Below are 17,089 nucleotides of genomic sequence, written 5' to 3' on the forward strand. Positions count from 1 at the left end.
GTGAAAAAGCAGACTTTGTAACCAATGAGCATGTTATGTGAATTAGATGTTAGGCATCACACATATTTAGATCTGGGGTTCGGTTACTCTTTAACTGGGGTCCCATTGTGATATGTTGTCATGGGGACCAGAACTCCAAGCATCTCCGCTGATTAGTGCCACCTTGGTTTATCAACCACTTGAACTTCAGCATCCATATTCTGGGGGGAACATTATCCAAAAATATCAGATCTACAAGCTCACTATGAACCTGTAGATCTGCTATTTTTGGTGAGAGAGATTTGGTGTAGAAAATACAGAGAAAACGGTCAAAGTACAGAGCCAACTCAGGTCCAGTTTACTAAGTCTAGACCAGTGGTTCTCAACTTGTGGGTCAGGACCCCCAAATATATGATTATTGTGGGGGGGTGGGGGGTCCATAGTTCAAATATTATTATTTTGGGGTGGTCACTGCCTGAAAAGGATGAGAACCACTGGTCTAGACTAGAGAGTTTAAGTGGGTTAACACATAACACATTTCTCACCCTTACCCTCCTTACGACCTTACCCACACAGTGACCATCTCCTCAGTAGGTATAGACCCCTGCAGGTAATCCCCTCTTGGGCCTCTCCCTGGCTGTGTTGGCCTTTTGAAATGAATTGACAATGAAACTACCAAATGGAGCTGTTGACTATCGCCCGCCTGTGGAGTGTGGAGCAGGGGGTCTAGGGTGTGGGTTCAGTGCACTGTAATCTGGGAAATGTCACAGGAAGTCTCTCCATGTGAATACTCTCCCTCGTTTGCTTCACCTCACTTGACTGACAGACTGACAGACAGACAGACAGACAGACAGACAGACAGACAGACAGACAGACAGACAGACAGACAGACAGACAGTGGGCAAATCTAAACACATATGTTTTGTCTGCCAGTCTTAGTCAACACACCTATGTGGACTTGTTTAGTTTGCATGGCTTCACTGTCAAATGTGCTGTCAAATGATGAAAATGAACATGTTTGTGATTGTGGCACAATGTGAGATTTTATAATCCTTTTTTACATTTTTATTCTATTTTTATCCCACGATTTTGTAACCCATTTTTCACCCAGGGCCAATGCCAAAGCCCTGGGCGCTACTCTCCCTCTGGGGAGAGCCCCAAACTTCAATGTGTGAGGAGTGAGAAGGCCGCTTCTTATCACCTGACAGGGGGGAGTTTTTCCTTGTTTTTCAGGTAGGATGTAGCGCGTGGTGATGATGCGGAGGAGAGAACACGCCCCCCCCCCGCGCCCACAGCGTCCGCGGCGGGAATCGAAAGCAGGACTTTCTAGTTGTGAGGTGACAGCGCTACCGACTGCGCCACCGTAAGTATTTAGTCACAGCATTGTACAATGTTACAATGACTTCTATTACCAAAATATTCTTACACAAATACTGTAATGTACTGTATGCCCCGATGAGATGTCAGGAAGGAATGAAGGTATGAAAAAATATACCTACAGTAGCCTACTACTATACATACCTGTCTCATTTCTTGACATAGGCTAATTGAGAAATCAAGATTCAAGAAGGTTTATTTGTGACTCACTCATACAAGTATACAGTGCAGGAAATGTTGGTCTGACATGCTCGGTAGACTGTGCAAAGAAATAATACAAAAAGTATTTAAAAAACAAGAGTGACACAAGGGAATCAGTGAATTAAAACAAGTAGAAACTTAGCAGCAATAGTAATACAGTGAAATGGGTGTAAAGTAAAATATGTACATGTGCATGTGTTGAAGAATTCAAAAATAAACTTATTTGTATGCAAAAAAAAAAGCACAGCTGAACAGGAAATCGTGACAAGGAGGAGATCCCTTGGTGGAAACATGATGTTCCATTATTTTTAGGACTTGTACCCCTGGTGCTGGTTTATGGTGAGAGAGGTTTGGATGAAGGCACACACACACACACACACACACACACACACACACACACACACACACACACACACACACACACACACACACACACACACACACACACACACACGGACACACACGGACACACACACACACACACACACACACACACACACACACACACACACGGACACACACGGACACACACACACACACACACACACACACACACACACACACACACACACACACACACACACACACACATACACACGCACATGCGCACACACGCACACACGCACACACACACGCACATGCACATTATCATGGCTGGATCTCCATCAGAATGATCTAAATGTATTTTCAGCAGCAACCATTTCCTTGGTGATAAATCTGAACACTATTTGCGACAAATATTCCTCATACAAGATGAGAATGTGCTTCCAATGCTAAAATCCACTTTCATGAAACAGATCTTTTAACGATGAAAACAACTGAAAATAATAGTATTATGTTATTTTAGAAACTTGCACTTTTGATTAGCCTCCTTCATTTGTCTGCATATATTGCGGTTATGTTATTATGAGCGCACATTTTCATGTTGATAGTTTGTTTAATGAAAGTGGGAAGTCCACTTGCCTTTGCGATTTTTCTTTACTGACAGTTTGGAAAGATATTCTAGACCATTGGTTCTCAAAGTGGGGTCTGGGGACCCCCAGGGGTCCTTGGGGGGTACCAGGGGGTCCCCAGCAAAATGTGTTAATAAAGCGTCACAATCCTTTTAACCCCTTTATCCATATTTTATACTTTGGCTATTCAAAAATAGCAGATCTACAAGCTCATAGCGTGGCACTGAGCTTGTAGATCTGCTATTTTTGAAAAAAAATCTTTGAATATATGTATTTTAAAGCGAACATTTGTAACTCAAATCTTTGCTTCTGGGGGTCCCTGGAAAATATTTTTGAGTTGGGGGTCCACGGCCAAATACATATCATTTTTGGGGTTCTTGACATGAAAAAGACAATGTAGGGCAGGCTACATAGCAAAATCCTCAGTGTTAAAGCAGCATTATGTAACTTTCCTCTTCTACCCCGGATTTGAACCCTGCGCAAGTCCTGAACTTTTTACCATTGAGCTAATAGAGCCTGCCTAAATCTCATTCAAATTCGTGTCAGATCCTGTGTCTAGGTGAGACATGACCTTTGACACAATCTAAATGTCTCAATAGAAGAGAAGGGTGACAAAGTACAACCACCCCAATTGTACAGGGTATATTATATTATATTATAGCCATTTTTCAACACTGGAGTCGCAGGGATTTGCACAACTCAGTAGCTTCACCTGTCAAAAACAAAACACTGGAAAGATATCGCATTAGACTCTTGTTAGTTATAGTGTTGTTCGGTGGCTGTGACCAAAAGATTTTAAGGTTTTTGAAATGGTCTTGGGAAAGATGCCAAACTACAACAAGTGCATTAGTGAAATAACTGAAAATGTTGTGAATCAAACAGCAGTTAGTTACTTAGATTTGTTTATTGGTGTGATGTGTATTTCATCCAAATGGAACAATACAGTATCATATATCAGTGAGCTATGTCTCTGAAGCATTTAATTGTCAGAAGCAGGATAAATACGAAATTCTCTCGAGGGCAGTTTGTTCGAGGAGTAGCCTACTGATGACATACAAGCTGTCTGGTGATTGTGTGCATTGTGAGTTCTTGTGACAAAACTCAATGCCGTTTCATAAGCTGTGGATCATGTCAATAGGCTGAGGTCACAATCTTTGACCTTTGAACAAAATCATGTACAGAACGTGTGACACTTGTATGTGTGTGTGTGTGTGTGTGTGTGTGTGTGTGTGTGTGTGTGTGTGTGTGTGTGTGTGTGTGTGTGTGTGTGTGTGTGTGTGTGAGAGAGATTGAGAGACACAGAAATACTGTACAAACAGAGCAACTAAATACATTTGAAAAATGTGCTACTATTTGTCCCAAAGGTTTTATATAAAGTTAATGCAAAACATTGAAATACTGCTGTCATTTGTTTCAAAAGTCAATCTCAAGCTAACCTTTCCTGTTTGGATGTAAACTAATTCTGACAGAAAATACACAATTCTTATGGTTGTGTAAGCTTTCTCTTTATTAGTTTCAACGTAACACAGCTCTGTTTACACATTTCTTTATTCCCATGTAATTGTACACAGCACATTGTTTTGTTTTGATTGTTTTGTTCCACTTTTGCTTTATGCAAATGTATGTTTTCAGGCCAATAAAGCCCCTTTGAATTGAATTGAAAGAGAGAGAGGGGGGGCATCTTCTATTACAAACAACCCATAAAATAACCCAACAGACTGACTTGTGTTAAATAATTTAACCGTCTCTATAATTCAATTGATATTCTGCTTCAATCGTGCCAATAACTCTGTGTGTGTGTGTGTGTGTGTGTGTGTGTGTGTGTGTGTGTGTGTGTGTGTGTGTGTGTGTGTGTGTGTGTGTGTGTGTGTGTGTGTGTGTGTGTGTGTGACTGTGTGTGTGTGAGACTGTGTGTGACTGTGTGTGAAAATGTGTATGAAAATGGTCTCTATATCATTGGTTCTCAAAGTGGGGTCCGGGGACGCCCAGGGGTGCTTGGGGGGGGTTCCAGGGGGTCCCCAGCTAAATTTGATCTACAAGCTCACAGCGCCGCTGCGAGCTTGTAGATCTGCTATTTTTGAACATTTTTGAAAAATCTTGACAGCGTTGTGGAAAATGTTGAATCATTTTACATTTTTTCAACACAAATCTTCTCTTCTGGGGGTCTCTGGCACAACAACACATTATCAGATCGGGGTCCGTGGCCAAATATTTATCACTTTAGGGGTCCTTGACACAAAAAGAGAACCACTTCTCCATACCATTGGTTCTCAAAGTTGGGTCCTGGGACCCCCAGGGTTCCTTGAGGGAGTTCCAGGGGGTCCCCAGCTAAATGATGGATAGTTCTGAACCAAATGGACTTATGGGTCTGTAACTCTGAGACTCTAATGCATGTCAAACTGGGGGTCCTTGAAATTAAAATGGTTGAGAATCATTGCTAGAGACGTAAAAAATCTTCTCTTATGGGGGTCCCTGGCATATCTTTTCAAATGGGGGTCCGCGGGCTAATAAGTGTCAATTTAGGGGTCCTTGACATGAAAAAGTGTTTCATTTTTTATATATTTTTTGCACTATACTGTATGACTGCTATTGTTTTGCTCTATGTGATTTATTTATTTGTTTGCTCTATATACTGTATGATTTTTTTTTGCTCTATACTGTATGTTTTGTTGTTTTTCTTTGCTCTGTACTGTATGACTCTCTTTTTTTTTGTTTGCTCTGTCCCGTATAATTTTTATTTATTTATTTTGCTCTGTACTGTATGACTGCTTGGTGACGCTCTCTCACTGTACAAGAGGACAGGCGCAATGAACCTAACTCCTCCCACTGCTCTTCCGACTGAATGACTCGCCCGGTGTTCTCACACACACATACATTACAGAGAGCTCACACACACACACACACACACACACACACACACACACACACACACACGGCATGCTGGCTTTCTACAGGGACAGCGCTCAAGCGGACGTAAAACCCTGGGACTACTAAAGTGAACAACATGACACAGAACAATTAGATCAAAGCTGCATACGGGCGGCCCTATAGCTATACGGAACTTTTCATCATTTACTGAAAAAAAAGGAGAGAAACCGTATTCCTCCCATCAGTCTAGTCTAGTCCTCGTCCTTGACAGGACGGCACGGTGGGTCTCTGTTGTTTCTCGTTGTTTGTTGGGTCTGTTTTGGCTACACAGCGTTTCCAGACCACCCACCCGTTTAACTACCTTTACGGTGCAGTTTGAGGACGATCAGTGTGAGGGTGGAGTAGTTCTGTTCTGAGGAGAGGATCACAACTTAGCGGAGAAACGGGACCCAGCGTTGGAAGAGATAGAAGTGGAAGAAGCCTTCGGACAGGTGAGGTGAGTGTTATGGATGTGTGTGGATATATACCTTAGTTTATACATAATAGCAGGAGAGTAACGTGTTTTTTTACGTTTTCATTGGTACAGGTTGTATAGCCTTGGATCAAGACTATCATAGATGTATTTTATTTATTTATTTTTTCGATTTTGACATTATTTTTCATATCTAAGATAGTCTTGGCTAGCACCCCCCAGTACGTTCTGCACTTTCACCAGTAAAGCCCGTACTTCTCCATACATGTACAAAAACATATATAAGGTGCTTACCCGGTTGCCCCAAATGTTAACTCGCGCTTCGGAGTCTTTGTGCAATGTATTAGTACGTATTTTTCAATAAAGAAGTGTTTTAATCCCGTCTGTGCTGGGATTCTGTCGGAAGTTCCGCGTATTCCTCAATCGGCGGTAGTGACGGGGCGCAGGAAGTAAACGAGGGGGGAAAATGGTGTTTGGCCACAAACGAGATTAAAACACATATCTATCAAACAATACGGACTAATACATTGCACAAAGATTCCGCAGCGCTGTTTAACATTTGGGGAAACCGGGTAAGCACCTTTTATATATTAATTGTGTACATGTATGGAGAAGTACGGGCTCTACTAGTGAAAGTGCAGGACGCCTTGGGGGGTGCTAGCCAAGAAAGACTATCGTAGATATTATAAAAATGTCAACATTGATACAAAAAAAATACATCTATGATAGTCTTGATCCAAGGCTAAGGTTGTATAGCGTTAAGGTGTCTGTGTTGTATCCATTAGGCTAATATAAACCCTATTCGTCCATTTAGTAGAGGCTCGCGTTACATCACGTTACTTCTCTAGTCTCTCAGGTCTCGTGTAACATTACAGGCTCAAGAAAATAACCAGTCAGCAGGACACGCCCATGATGTGGTCCGTGGCTTTCATGTAGGCGTCTCCTCCCTTTGAGGACATTTGTTTAATTTGCATACATCATTTTACTATCTGTCTCCCACGTGGCCTGTCACTGTGCCTCCTATGACTATTTAACCACAAGCAACTCTTAGATTCTATTTTTGATATCTGGAATCTAGATTTCCAATGCCAACCATTGACAACCCATACATCCAAATAGAAAAGTCCTATCTGATTGTATTAAACAACTTAAAGGGATAGTTCACCCCAAAAAAAAACTTTTTTTCTATGGATTAGTCACCCCATGGACACTTGAATTCATGGATATTTTTTAGTTTTTGTTGCATTCCATGCCAATAATTTGATGACCAGCAGACCGGTAGGCAACGGTTCCGGTAGGAGACACAAAGGAGACTCTTTGTGTCTCCTTTCGGAACCGCTGCCGGTCATAAAATTATTGGCTTAGGAATGCCACAAAAATATACATGAATTCAAGTCTCCATGGGGTGACTAATCCATAGAAAAAAAGTCATTTTGGGGGTGAACTATCCCTTTAAACTCATCAACATTGCGGCTGTATGGAAAGCTTGAATTGTCTCTCTATCTGCAAAGTTTTTGTTTCATAAATATCCATCGTAGACTTGTTATTGTTATGAGCTACTTTCTGTCAATAAATTCCGTACAGGTGAAAATTGTTCTAAGTGTCAGAGTTTGGAAGCGCTCGTTTTCAATTACGCAACAACCTGCTGCCTCCTGCATTATGTGACATTTAAAAACGGGTGGTACGCAGGACCGTTGAGTGATTTCCACTCAATGATTTTTATGAATGCAGATAGAAAGAGGATAATTCAAGCTTTCCATACAGCTGCAATGTTGGTGAGTTTAACGTTGTTTAATACAATCAGATAGGACTGTTCTGTTTGGATGTATGGGCTGTCAAGGGTTGGTATTAATTGCAACTCTAGATTCCAGATATTAAAACTAGAATATAAGGGTTGCTTGCGGCTAATAACTATTATCATATCAGAAGGAATGGTCGTTTGATTCATCAGTTTGGCTTTGTAGGCTACTCATAGTAACCTACACAGGCTGCTGAGTCAATATGGGTTACCCCCACATAATATGTGTAGCCCACTGGACATGCATTTGATGATGGAAATTGTCTGTGTGCTCATGTGATGTGCACCACCACTCCATAAGCCTCATCGATTAGGATTTTCATGAATTTATAATGCTTATAGCCATAATCACTTTACTCATGGTTTAGCAACTTGAGCCTCAGGGAACTTCCCAGTTCTTTCCCATTTCCCAGAGGCTGGGAAGTGGGAAGTGGTGGAATACTGTAAATATCTCCTTTTTTCATGGCTATTCAGATAAAGTGTCAGAAATTGCATCTACTCAGAACATTCCATGTGTGAATCCCCATATACACAATACAATCTGTCATTTAACTCAGAAAGTGTACAGGACAGGTACATTGGAACACGTCTATTCGAATAATTTGGCTATTTAACAACTTTCAACCGAAAATAGCAGCTCTACACACTCAGAACCCTTGTAGATTGGCTATTTTCACAACGCGACATCATTGTACAATGGCATTTAATAGAGATGAAGGGGTTAAGGCATTTGCCACTCATTCACAGCAATTTACGAGTGATTTGGTAACAGATATTTTTGTAGTTGGTAGAGTTTCAGTGTCTGTTCTATTTATTTAGTTTTTTATTTATAGGCAGTGGTTCTAGGGTTACAAGACATTCTCTCTGACTACTTTGCCACTTGTTTTTGACAATGCTATAGCGCAAGAGGGTGATGTGAACAACATGTTGATCAAGTGCACTGCAAAATCCTGAGGGTTCATTAACTCTGCAATGAAAATTGACCCATAAATGGATCGTTAACGTTTTTACTCAGTCAAACTAACACTCACTGGCAACTGTGCCAGTATCCTGCACTGCGCAGTGTCATTATGGTGACAGAAGTGGTCAAATGCACGCCACACTTAACAAAATACAATGGCTCTTTGACTGGAACTAAGCAAATCTAGTTGTTTTTGTATTATATGAATAAAGAGGCTGATGAAGAATTTATAGAGTCAAATGTTTTACTTAAAGGTAGGGTAAGTGATTTACTTTGGTTAAAATAAGTGTTAAATAGCTCTATATTCTGATAGTTCAGTACTCATTGCTGTAGAGTGCTTGTTCAGTAAAAGGAGTCTCCATGTCTCTCCAGCTCTTTATTAAACAGAAAATGCATTTTCAGTGCTCTCTCCTGATTGGCTTAAAATGTGTCACCTACCTGAAAATGTACTTTATTCTGTTTACTAAAGAGCTGGAGAGACCCCTGTGACCGAACAAATGCTCTGCAGAAATGATTGCTATCAGAATATAGTACTTTTTAGTAATTTTTTAATAAAATGTTAACCAAAAAATATCACTTACCCTACCTTTAAAGAAAGAGAAAGAAACATTTCGTTTTGAGGTTGGCAAGAATACATGTGAGGAAGAGAGTATTGCAATATTCAAATTTGAAGCGAAGTGACTGGTCTGATCAAGATACAATGTTTAATTATAAAGTTGAATTAAAAGATAGGTCACAATCTGGCCTTTGGGAGAGTCTATTATAGAGCTATATTTGTTCTGTCACAACGGGATATGATTGACTTGAACTGGGAAGAATTCAGTGGAATGCACCTGTGTCCACAAGACTAATCCTCTTACTGGTCACTTTTCTCTCACACACACACACATACACACACACAGACACACAGACACACACACAGACACACACACACACACACACACACACACACACACACACACACACACACACACACACACACACACACACACACACACACACACACACACACACACACACACACACAGACACACAGACACACAGACACACAGACACACACACACACACACACACACAGTTGAGATTGACAACGAGTCGGCTCAACGTGCTGTTAACGACATGTTTTACGTAGGCTGGCAGAGATTTTTCAGTGAGGGTGAGCGCTGAGGGCACAGAATGTGATTGGGGATATTTTCACGTCGTCACACTAGAAGGACAAGATTCACGTTAAATATCAGTGATGTTGGTTTGTTAGTTGTTGTTAGTTTAATTGTCTGTGCTCAGAACATTTTGTGGTATACCGTATTAAACAGGCTGATTTACTTTCCCTACACTTCACTCATAGTCTCAGGCACAGAAAAACTACAATTGTCACAACAACATTTAGCAGTGCTTCTGCTAAGGGCCGTTTGCCAGTATCTACATCTTGCATTAACATCTTGTATTGATCTTGTTGTATTTTCCTGGCTTTGTGCTGACATGCAGCTTAGCACATTATGTTTGTCTAAGAATATTAAGCTTATGTCTGCCTTATGTAAGTACTCCTCAGGGGATCAACTAACCGACTGAGGAATGCTATTCCTCTGTTAAACATGCCAGATTTTAGTTGTCACCATGCGCTTAAGAGAGAGACAAATGTCTACAGCTGTGAAACCGGTCCTCTAACTCCTCTTGCATGTAGGATCACCATTAATGTAAATAAGAGGCCACAGCATGATAGAATTATCCCAAATAACACATGGGTCCGGAAGACTGACTGTCAGGAATGGTCTGTTATTATTTCCTGTCCCGTGGGAGTGAAGTTGAGTGTCTCTCCCTCTCTCTTTACCATTCTACCATGCCCAGTGCCCACCATCCGTAAGGACACCGGACCCGTATCCTCCAAACAATGAGTAACATGAGTTCAAGAAGTGTGCCAAACCACACCACTGTATCTACCACTAGCAGACAACGAACACAGAGGGGGGTCTGGACCACTGCAAGTCAACACTATTTGGAACATAATATTTACATTTCAGTTATTTAACTTACAGTAGAAGATAACATACAAGGTATGCACACACATTTATGGCTAGTAGCAGATGCTTCCATGGTCCTCAGTGATGTAATTAGAATCAGAATAAATTAGTCAAGTGCCTGCCAAGGTCAAAGCTACTGCCTACTGCCAACAAGAGATGATATAATGGAGAAATGTGTGGTACAAAAACAATTATAGGGCTGCAACTCTCTATTTTCTTGGTGGTTACTATCGATCTACTGTGTAATCTAGAAATAATTTCTAGGAATCGGACACACAAAATAAATCCCACGTGATTAATAATGGACTGTCCCTTACCCCGGTGCGTGAAGCTGAACTTTCCTCTTCTAGCCTGGATTTAAACCCCGGTCTCCTGCACAAGGGCTGACATTTTACAGAAATAGAATTTTGACTTTCAGGTCAAAATGCATCTCTAACTAACTAAACAAAACTAAACAAACAAACAAACAACAACATTACAAATATAATTAATTAAATAATTATTTTGCTGCCCTATAACAGTAAATGTGCAATAGAAAGTGTTCAAATACGTTTATATGATAAGCTTACAAGCTTGTATTGCACACCATATACACTCCCCCCCCAGAAAACAAACAAACAAACAACAGCATTACAAATGAATTATTTTGCAGCCCTATAACAGTACAATGTACAATAGAAAGTGTTAAAATACTTGTGCACAGTGCACCTCTGTCTTTTATAGGAAATTACTCTGCAAGCTAATTGATAGCAATACGCTCTTATGAACATCAGAAGGCATGGCATGTGGCTTTGTTAGTTCGGAACTTGAGCACTCTTCAAAGACAAGCATTCAGACAAAGTAGTCGGCTATGCTCCTTTCTGATAGTAGGTAACAGTACCTCCCTTGCTCTAGAACGGGGTGTCTTGTGTTCCTTTCCTTCTGGAAGGAAAAGGCAGTGTGGGATATTCCCACCATACTGGGTATCAAAGCCACTGGTCAGTAACAGTAACAGGTCAGTTTCCACAATTGTCAACTGATCTACCACATATATACTTTGTTTTGCTGCAGTTGAAAATGTTCTAGAGTAGACCTTAATATCAGATGCATTAAGTGCAATAAAACAATTTATGCCCCATCAAAGGCAACAATAATTCATTGTAATCATCATAAGAGGGCACGGTGGCGCAGTCGGTAGCGTTGTCGCCTCATACAGCTAGAAGGTCCTGGGTTCGATTCCCGTCGGGGACGCTGTGGGCGTGTTCTCGCCTCCGCATCATCAGTGCCCATACCCTATAGGTGGGGTTGGCGAAAGGGCCTTTCTGTGTGGAGTTTGCATGTTCTCCCCGTGTCCCCTAGGGTAGGTACCCTCACAATAAACATGCAGTTATCCTGGTCTCTATACTGTGTACCGGGGCAACTCCCCCCTGTCAGGTGATAAGAAGTAGGAAGTGGCCTGCTCACTCCTCATGCATTGAAGGAAGCATGAGCTCAGTTCAGGGCTCTCCCCAGGCTGGCAGAAGGAGAGTAGCGCCCAGGATTACAACCTTAGGCAATTGGCACTGGGTGAAAATGGGTTACAAAATCGTGGCATAAAAGTTTAGAAAAAAAAAGAAAAGAAAAAATGTAATCATGTTAAATTTCGTATCAAGGAATAGTCATGTTACCAATATTTTGCAGCAGCTTTGATCCCAGCAAGAGATAGTGTGGCCATACTGTATCAGTCTTTCAGCAAGATGTTTTTCAGCAGGGCATGTGAAGTAACACATTCCTAGTTACTAACTCTGTGGCATTTGAAGTATTTAATACATTTATGCTTTGTGGCGTGGCTTTGCAGGAGGCTAGCTGTCTATCAGAGGGTCTGTCTTAGCCTGCAAAAAAATACAAAATAGCCCTCGGCACTGTTAGTCTGGCCCCGCTCGGTTGTGATTGGATTTCTCTGCCCCCGAAGTTGTGGGGCACCAATCAGGGCCCAGTATGCAAATATGGGGCAGAGGCATTGTTTTAAAATCCGCCCCTTGTAAATGCAGGTTCCACACAGAGATTCCAGACTAATATCTACACAGTGATATTAGTCTAGCCATGCCAGGCTAGGTCTGTCTGTGTGTGTGTGTGTGTCCTTCTGTCAATCTGTCTGTGTGTTTGTATGCTGCCAGTACACCAAAGGTACCTCATTTGTTTTATGTTTGTATTTTTTGAGATAATGTAATTTTATATCTTTGGGGCTCTGAGCGGGCTGAAACCTTGCCCACATTTGGAGTCATATACGTCAGATACATCATAGACGGCTGCCACGGCGTTCCCATGTGGACCTCGAGACCCACGTGATGGAGTTCATCTCGGAAGTGTTTTTGTCTGACCTCTCTGCTGATGTCTGTGTCACTGTGTATTTTACTGTTCCTCAGTAAGGGCTAACAGAGAATAGATTAATGACAGGATAAGCTGTCTCTTAATCCATTAAGACCAGGAACGCTGTGCATCTGTGTGTCATTTTTAGATTTCTTTGGCTATTCAAAAATAGTTGTAGATCTGCTATTTTTCTTTGAAAAATCGTGGAAAATCTGTGCAAATCTTTGAATACTGTATATATTTTTTTAAAGCAAACATTTGTAACTCAAATCTTTGCTTCTGGGGGATTCCACAAATGTCTTCTAAATCCTAACAGTTTTTAGAAAAAACGTATGTTGCTGTAAGTGGTTCTCAAGCTTTTTCATGTCAAGGACCACCCAAAATGATATGTATTTGGCCGTGCACCCCATCTCAATTTTTTTTTTCGATTTTTCAGAAATAGCAGCCGAGTGCCGCGCTATGAGCTTGTATATCTGCTATTTTTGAATAGCCAAAGAAATCTTAAAATGACACCGATTCGTTCCCGGACTTAAAGGGTTAAAGATGGAAGCCCAGTTTCCCCTGATAAAACATGCATTTGTGGCCCTGACCCCCCACCCTGGGACACACAGTGGTCATACTGCATCTCACTGAGGACACATCACGCTGAGGACAGTCACAGAACTCTGTGTGTGGCACCAACACATGGTGATCCAGATGGCAGTGAAGTACCCTTGTCCCAGACACGCAGATGGCACCCCGCAAATAATATTTGCCCATTGGTCTCCCGCTTGGCTGTAAAATGCAAAAAAAGAGCAAAGCTGGGAGAGTGGCATAGCGGTTTGAAACGTGGTTACCCAGAAGGAGATGCACTTGCACTAGGGGTGTGCCGATGCACTAATTTCATGATACGATACGATATTGGGCTCACGACATCGATGCGATATAGATACGATATATGGCACTTTTTTATTATGAAAATATATGGGGGGGAAAAAAAGCTTGAGAAAATATATTGGGGGGGATGCAAACAAATACTTCTGTTTTTGCATTATTATTATTGCAAAAAAAAAAAAACATGAAAAAACGTTTTTTTCCCCCCCAAAACAATACATATCGTCACGAAAAATGTATCACGATATATCGCGGGACGATATATCGGCACACCCCTAATTTGCACCCAAGAGTCCTTGAACAAGACACTGAATTCTTACTATAAGTCGCTCTGCAGAATAGTTTCAGTTCAGTGACTAACATGACAAATGACAAATGAAAGTGCTGAAAAATCAAGGTCCTACTGTACCGATGAGCTCCCATTCGTTCACACTATATAACAATAGCCTCCTGCCCCGTGTGCCTGCATGCCACGGATGCCTATGTCAGCTGTTTCCTTTCCGAGCCACTGTATCAGCTGCACATAATTAGCAGCCAACATCAGAATGACTTTCCCTTATCCCTGCCAGGCCTTCAGACAGACCAGGAGGATTCTAGCCACCAGCTCCTCCAGCCATTGTTTACTAGTTCTTAGACAGACGGCGAGAGGGTTTAGAAGACAGACAGGGAAGTAAAGTATGGACATTGTGGACTTTATCAAAGCAATATGTAGTCTACGACTGTGTAGCGTGAGCAACAATTTAGGTGAACATTCAAACAACCCACAGTATGCCTATGGAAAGATGGTCTGCAGTAATATCACCTATATACCATGAATTATTCTACGGACACAATGCTAGCTGTTACAGTGCCTTTCAATTGTTTATTAAATGTTTGACGTGTTGGAATGTAAAATAATTCTGCTGTTTCACATATACTAAGACAGTCCACATGTGTGAGCTGAATGATGCTGATGCTGAACAAGGGGAAAATAAGCTGTTTTCAAGTTCATAGAAAGTACACCTCGTATAATGTTCTCCCATTAACCCCTTTAGACCTGTTGTGGACCTGTTGTAACATATCGTTGCTGTCCGGCAGGAACCAGCTAACTCCATTTTCTTCCCCATAAATCAGTGCTATTGAACACCCTTTACGTCTGTGTGTTGATAAAAAAAATATTGAACCAATGAAAAGTATTAAAAAGTGCTTCTGACAAAACCAGCTAAATCCATTGGAACCTCAAACGTTCTGCCATACCAGCTAAGTTCACCATAGGGGGGTGGAGTTAGCTGGTTTAGCTGACTCCAGGCTCCACCCCCTTTTGACCTGGAGGTCCATTCAGCTGTTCCTATCAATGATGAACAAAACCTCCTAACTCCACTTTTTGCTTTGTTTTTGTCATTTCCTGAAAAATGAACATTTTGGAGCTGGTTGCTGCCGGACAGCAGTGATATACGTCTTTATACCTTTCAACCCGGGACAGCATAAAGCTGTTAGGATTCAGAATGCAGAATGCGTTTTTAGAATCGGCCTCAGGTCTAAACAAAAAGGAATGTCACAGACATGGATGGTATTTACATGCTGCTGAGTTAAACTTGAAGTTAAAGAAAGGCTTAATATAGACTAATGTTCCCCAATCCCCAGTGATCCCTAAGCACTTCACAGTCATGTGTGGGCTGTGGACAGTTGGACTGGCTGTGTGGGTGGCATCAGCATGGTAACTGTATCTCTGAGATTCACTCGGCTGTGTTTCTTTATTTGTCAAGCTGTTGAACTGGAATTCTGTAGGCAGAATTAGGGCTGTCACCATTACACATTTAAGTTGACGATGAATTGTCACTCAAATAATTGCGATTTAAGGATTTAATTGTGTGTTTGGCATTGAACACTGGGACATATGAATACAAAATTAATTTCTGTTTGCCTTTTAGCTTTGTAATAAAAAATTGCACAGGGCAGATATGACAAATAACTTAAATATGCAAAGAAAATATTGACATATTTAATCATTTAGCAAAATAGTATGTAAACGTAATGTAAAATAGCGGAAATAGGTGATCTAAAAGCTTGAACGCGTCACAAAGTGAGTGACGCCTTGTAAGCTTGTAGATCAGGTATTTCTGCTTTTTTAATATTTAAAAATGTGTGAACATTTTTCAACGTGGAAACGATAATGCAAAAATAATTGTGATTAGCGCAAATAATTGCGATTAGACGATTATGTAATAATTGTGACAGTCCTAGTTGGCGTGCCCATTAAGTTCTTAATTGTTAACTTGTCCAGTACACAATACATAAGGTAACATGATAGGTAAAGACTGATGATCACAGTAGCACAATGTATGCTGTAGATAAGACACAAAATAATACATATAGGGTAGTATGCATACCAATGTTTGATTTTTTGCCATGGAAATTAAACAAATTGTCCTTGAGCTGTATATCCAATGTCCTCACATCCAACTAGGCTCCTTTCCTGGAATATCATATCTTACTAGGAGATTCATGATTTCTTAATCTGGGAATCGGGTTCTGCTCTGTGGTCTGAGGCTGCTGTCATCATGTGTGTGGATAGTGTGCATGGGAAATCAGTCACAGACTCCACTATAATGTGAGAATGTTAAGGCGTGAAGCATTATGTTCAACTGGCAAGAGTTTCTGTTGTGAAATGTGACAAAATAAACAATCTCACACATTGTTAGGCTCAAGCAAAGGTTTGATTTAAACGGGAGTAATGCAAAGATGATTCCAAAACTAGTGATAGATTTCAACCAAAACATTTATTATAACCGGTGTGTTTTAGCTTAGATGACCAATGCAAGTTTTTGCAATTATGATCCGTATCCAAGGAGGTCTTTTATCTGAGTAATAGACGTTTGAAAGGAGGCAACTTGTGTCCTCCCATATTGACTATCTTAATATCTATCCATTCTGTTTCTTTGTGAGCATCTGAAATCATAGGCGTGTGTGTGTGTGTGTGTGTGTGTGTGTGTGTGTGTGTGTGTGTGTGTGTGTGTGTGTGTGTGTGTGTGTGTGTGTGTGTGTGTGTGTGTGTGTGTGTGTGTGTGTGTGTGTGTGTGTGTGTGTGTGTGTGTGTGTGTGTGTGTGTGTGTGTGTGTGGGGTGTGAAGATTATTGAATGCTGCACACAACAAGCCTGTGCTCAAACTATTATTACTTTCCCATTTGTTAAGATGAATAGAAAACACTGGGCAAATTCAGAGACTGGCCATGTGCCTGACAATACACGCATGCCATGTTTTTACCCAACAAAGATCCATTT

General features: G+C 41.0%; 1 protein-coding gene across 6 annotated transcripts in view; it reads left to right on the forward strand.

Annotated features, from left to right (window-relative positions):
• Window positions 1–5,415: 5,415 nt before the first annotated feature.
• Window positions 5,416–17,089, forward strand: part of gdpd5b (glycerophosphodiester phosphodiesterase domain containing 5b) — a 119,324-nt gene continuing 107,650 nt past the window's right edge. For 5 of the 6 annotated variants that reach the window (XM_084065559.1, XM_084065561.1, XM_084065562.1 and 2 more), the window contains exon 1: window positions 5,416–5,869. The gene's annotated coding sequence lies outside the window, so the exon portion shown is untranslated. Of the gene's footprint in view, window positions 5,875–17,089 lie in introns of all 6 variants that reach the window. The other variant, XM_084065560.1, reaches the window with a different exon arrangement.

The sequence above is a fragment of the Gymnoscopelus microlampas genome (genome assembly GCF_963454915.1).
Source record: "Gymnoscopelus microlampas genome assembly, chromosome: 8".
NCBI lineage: Eukaryota > Metazoa > Chordata > Actinopteri > Myctophiformes > Myctophidae > Gymnoscopelus > Gymnoscopelus microlampas.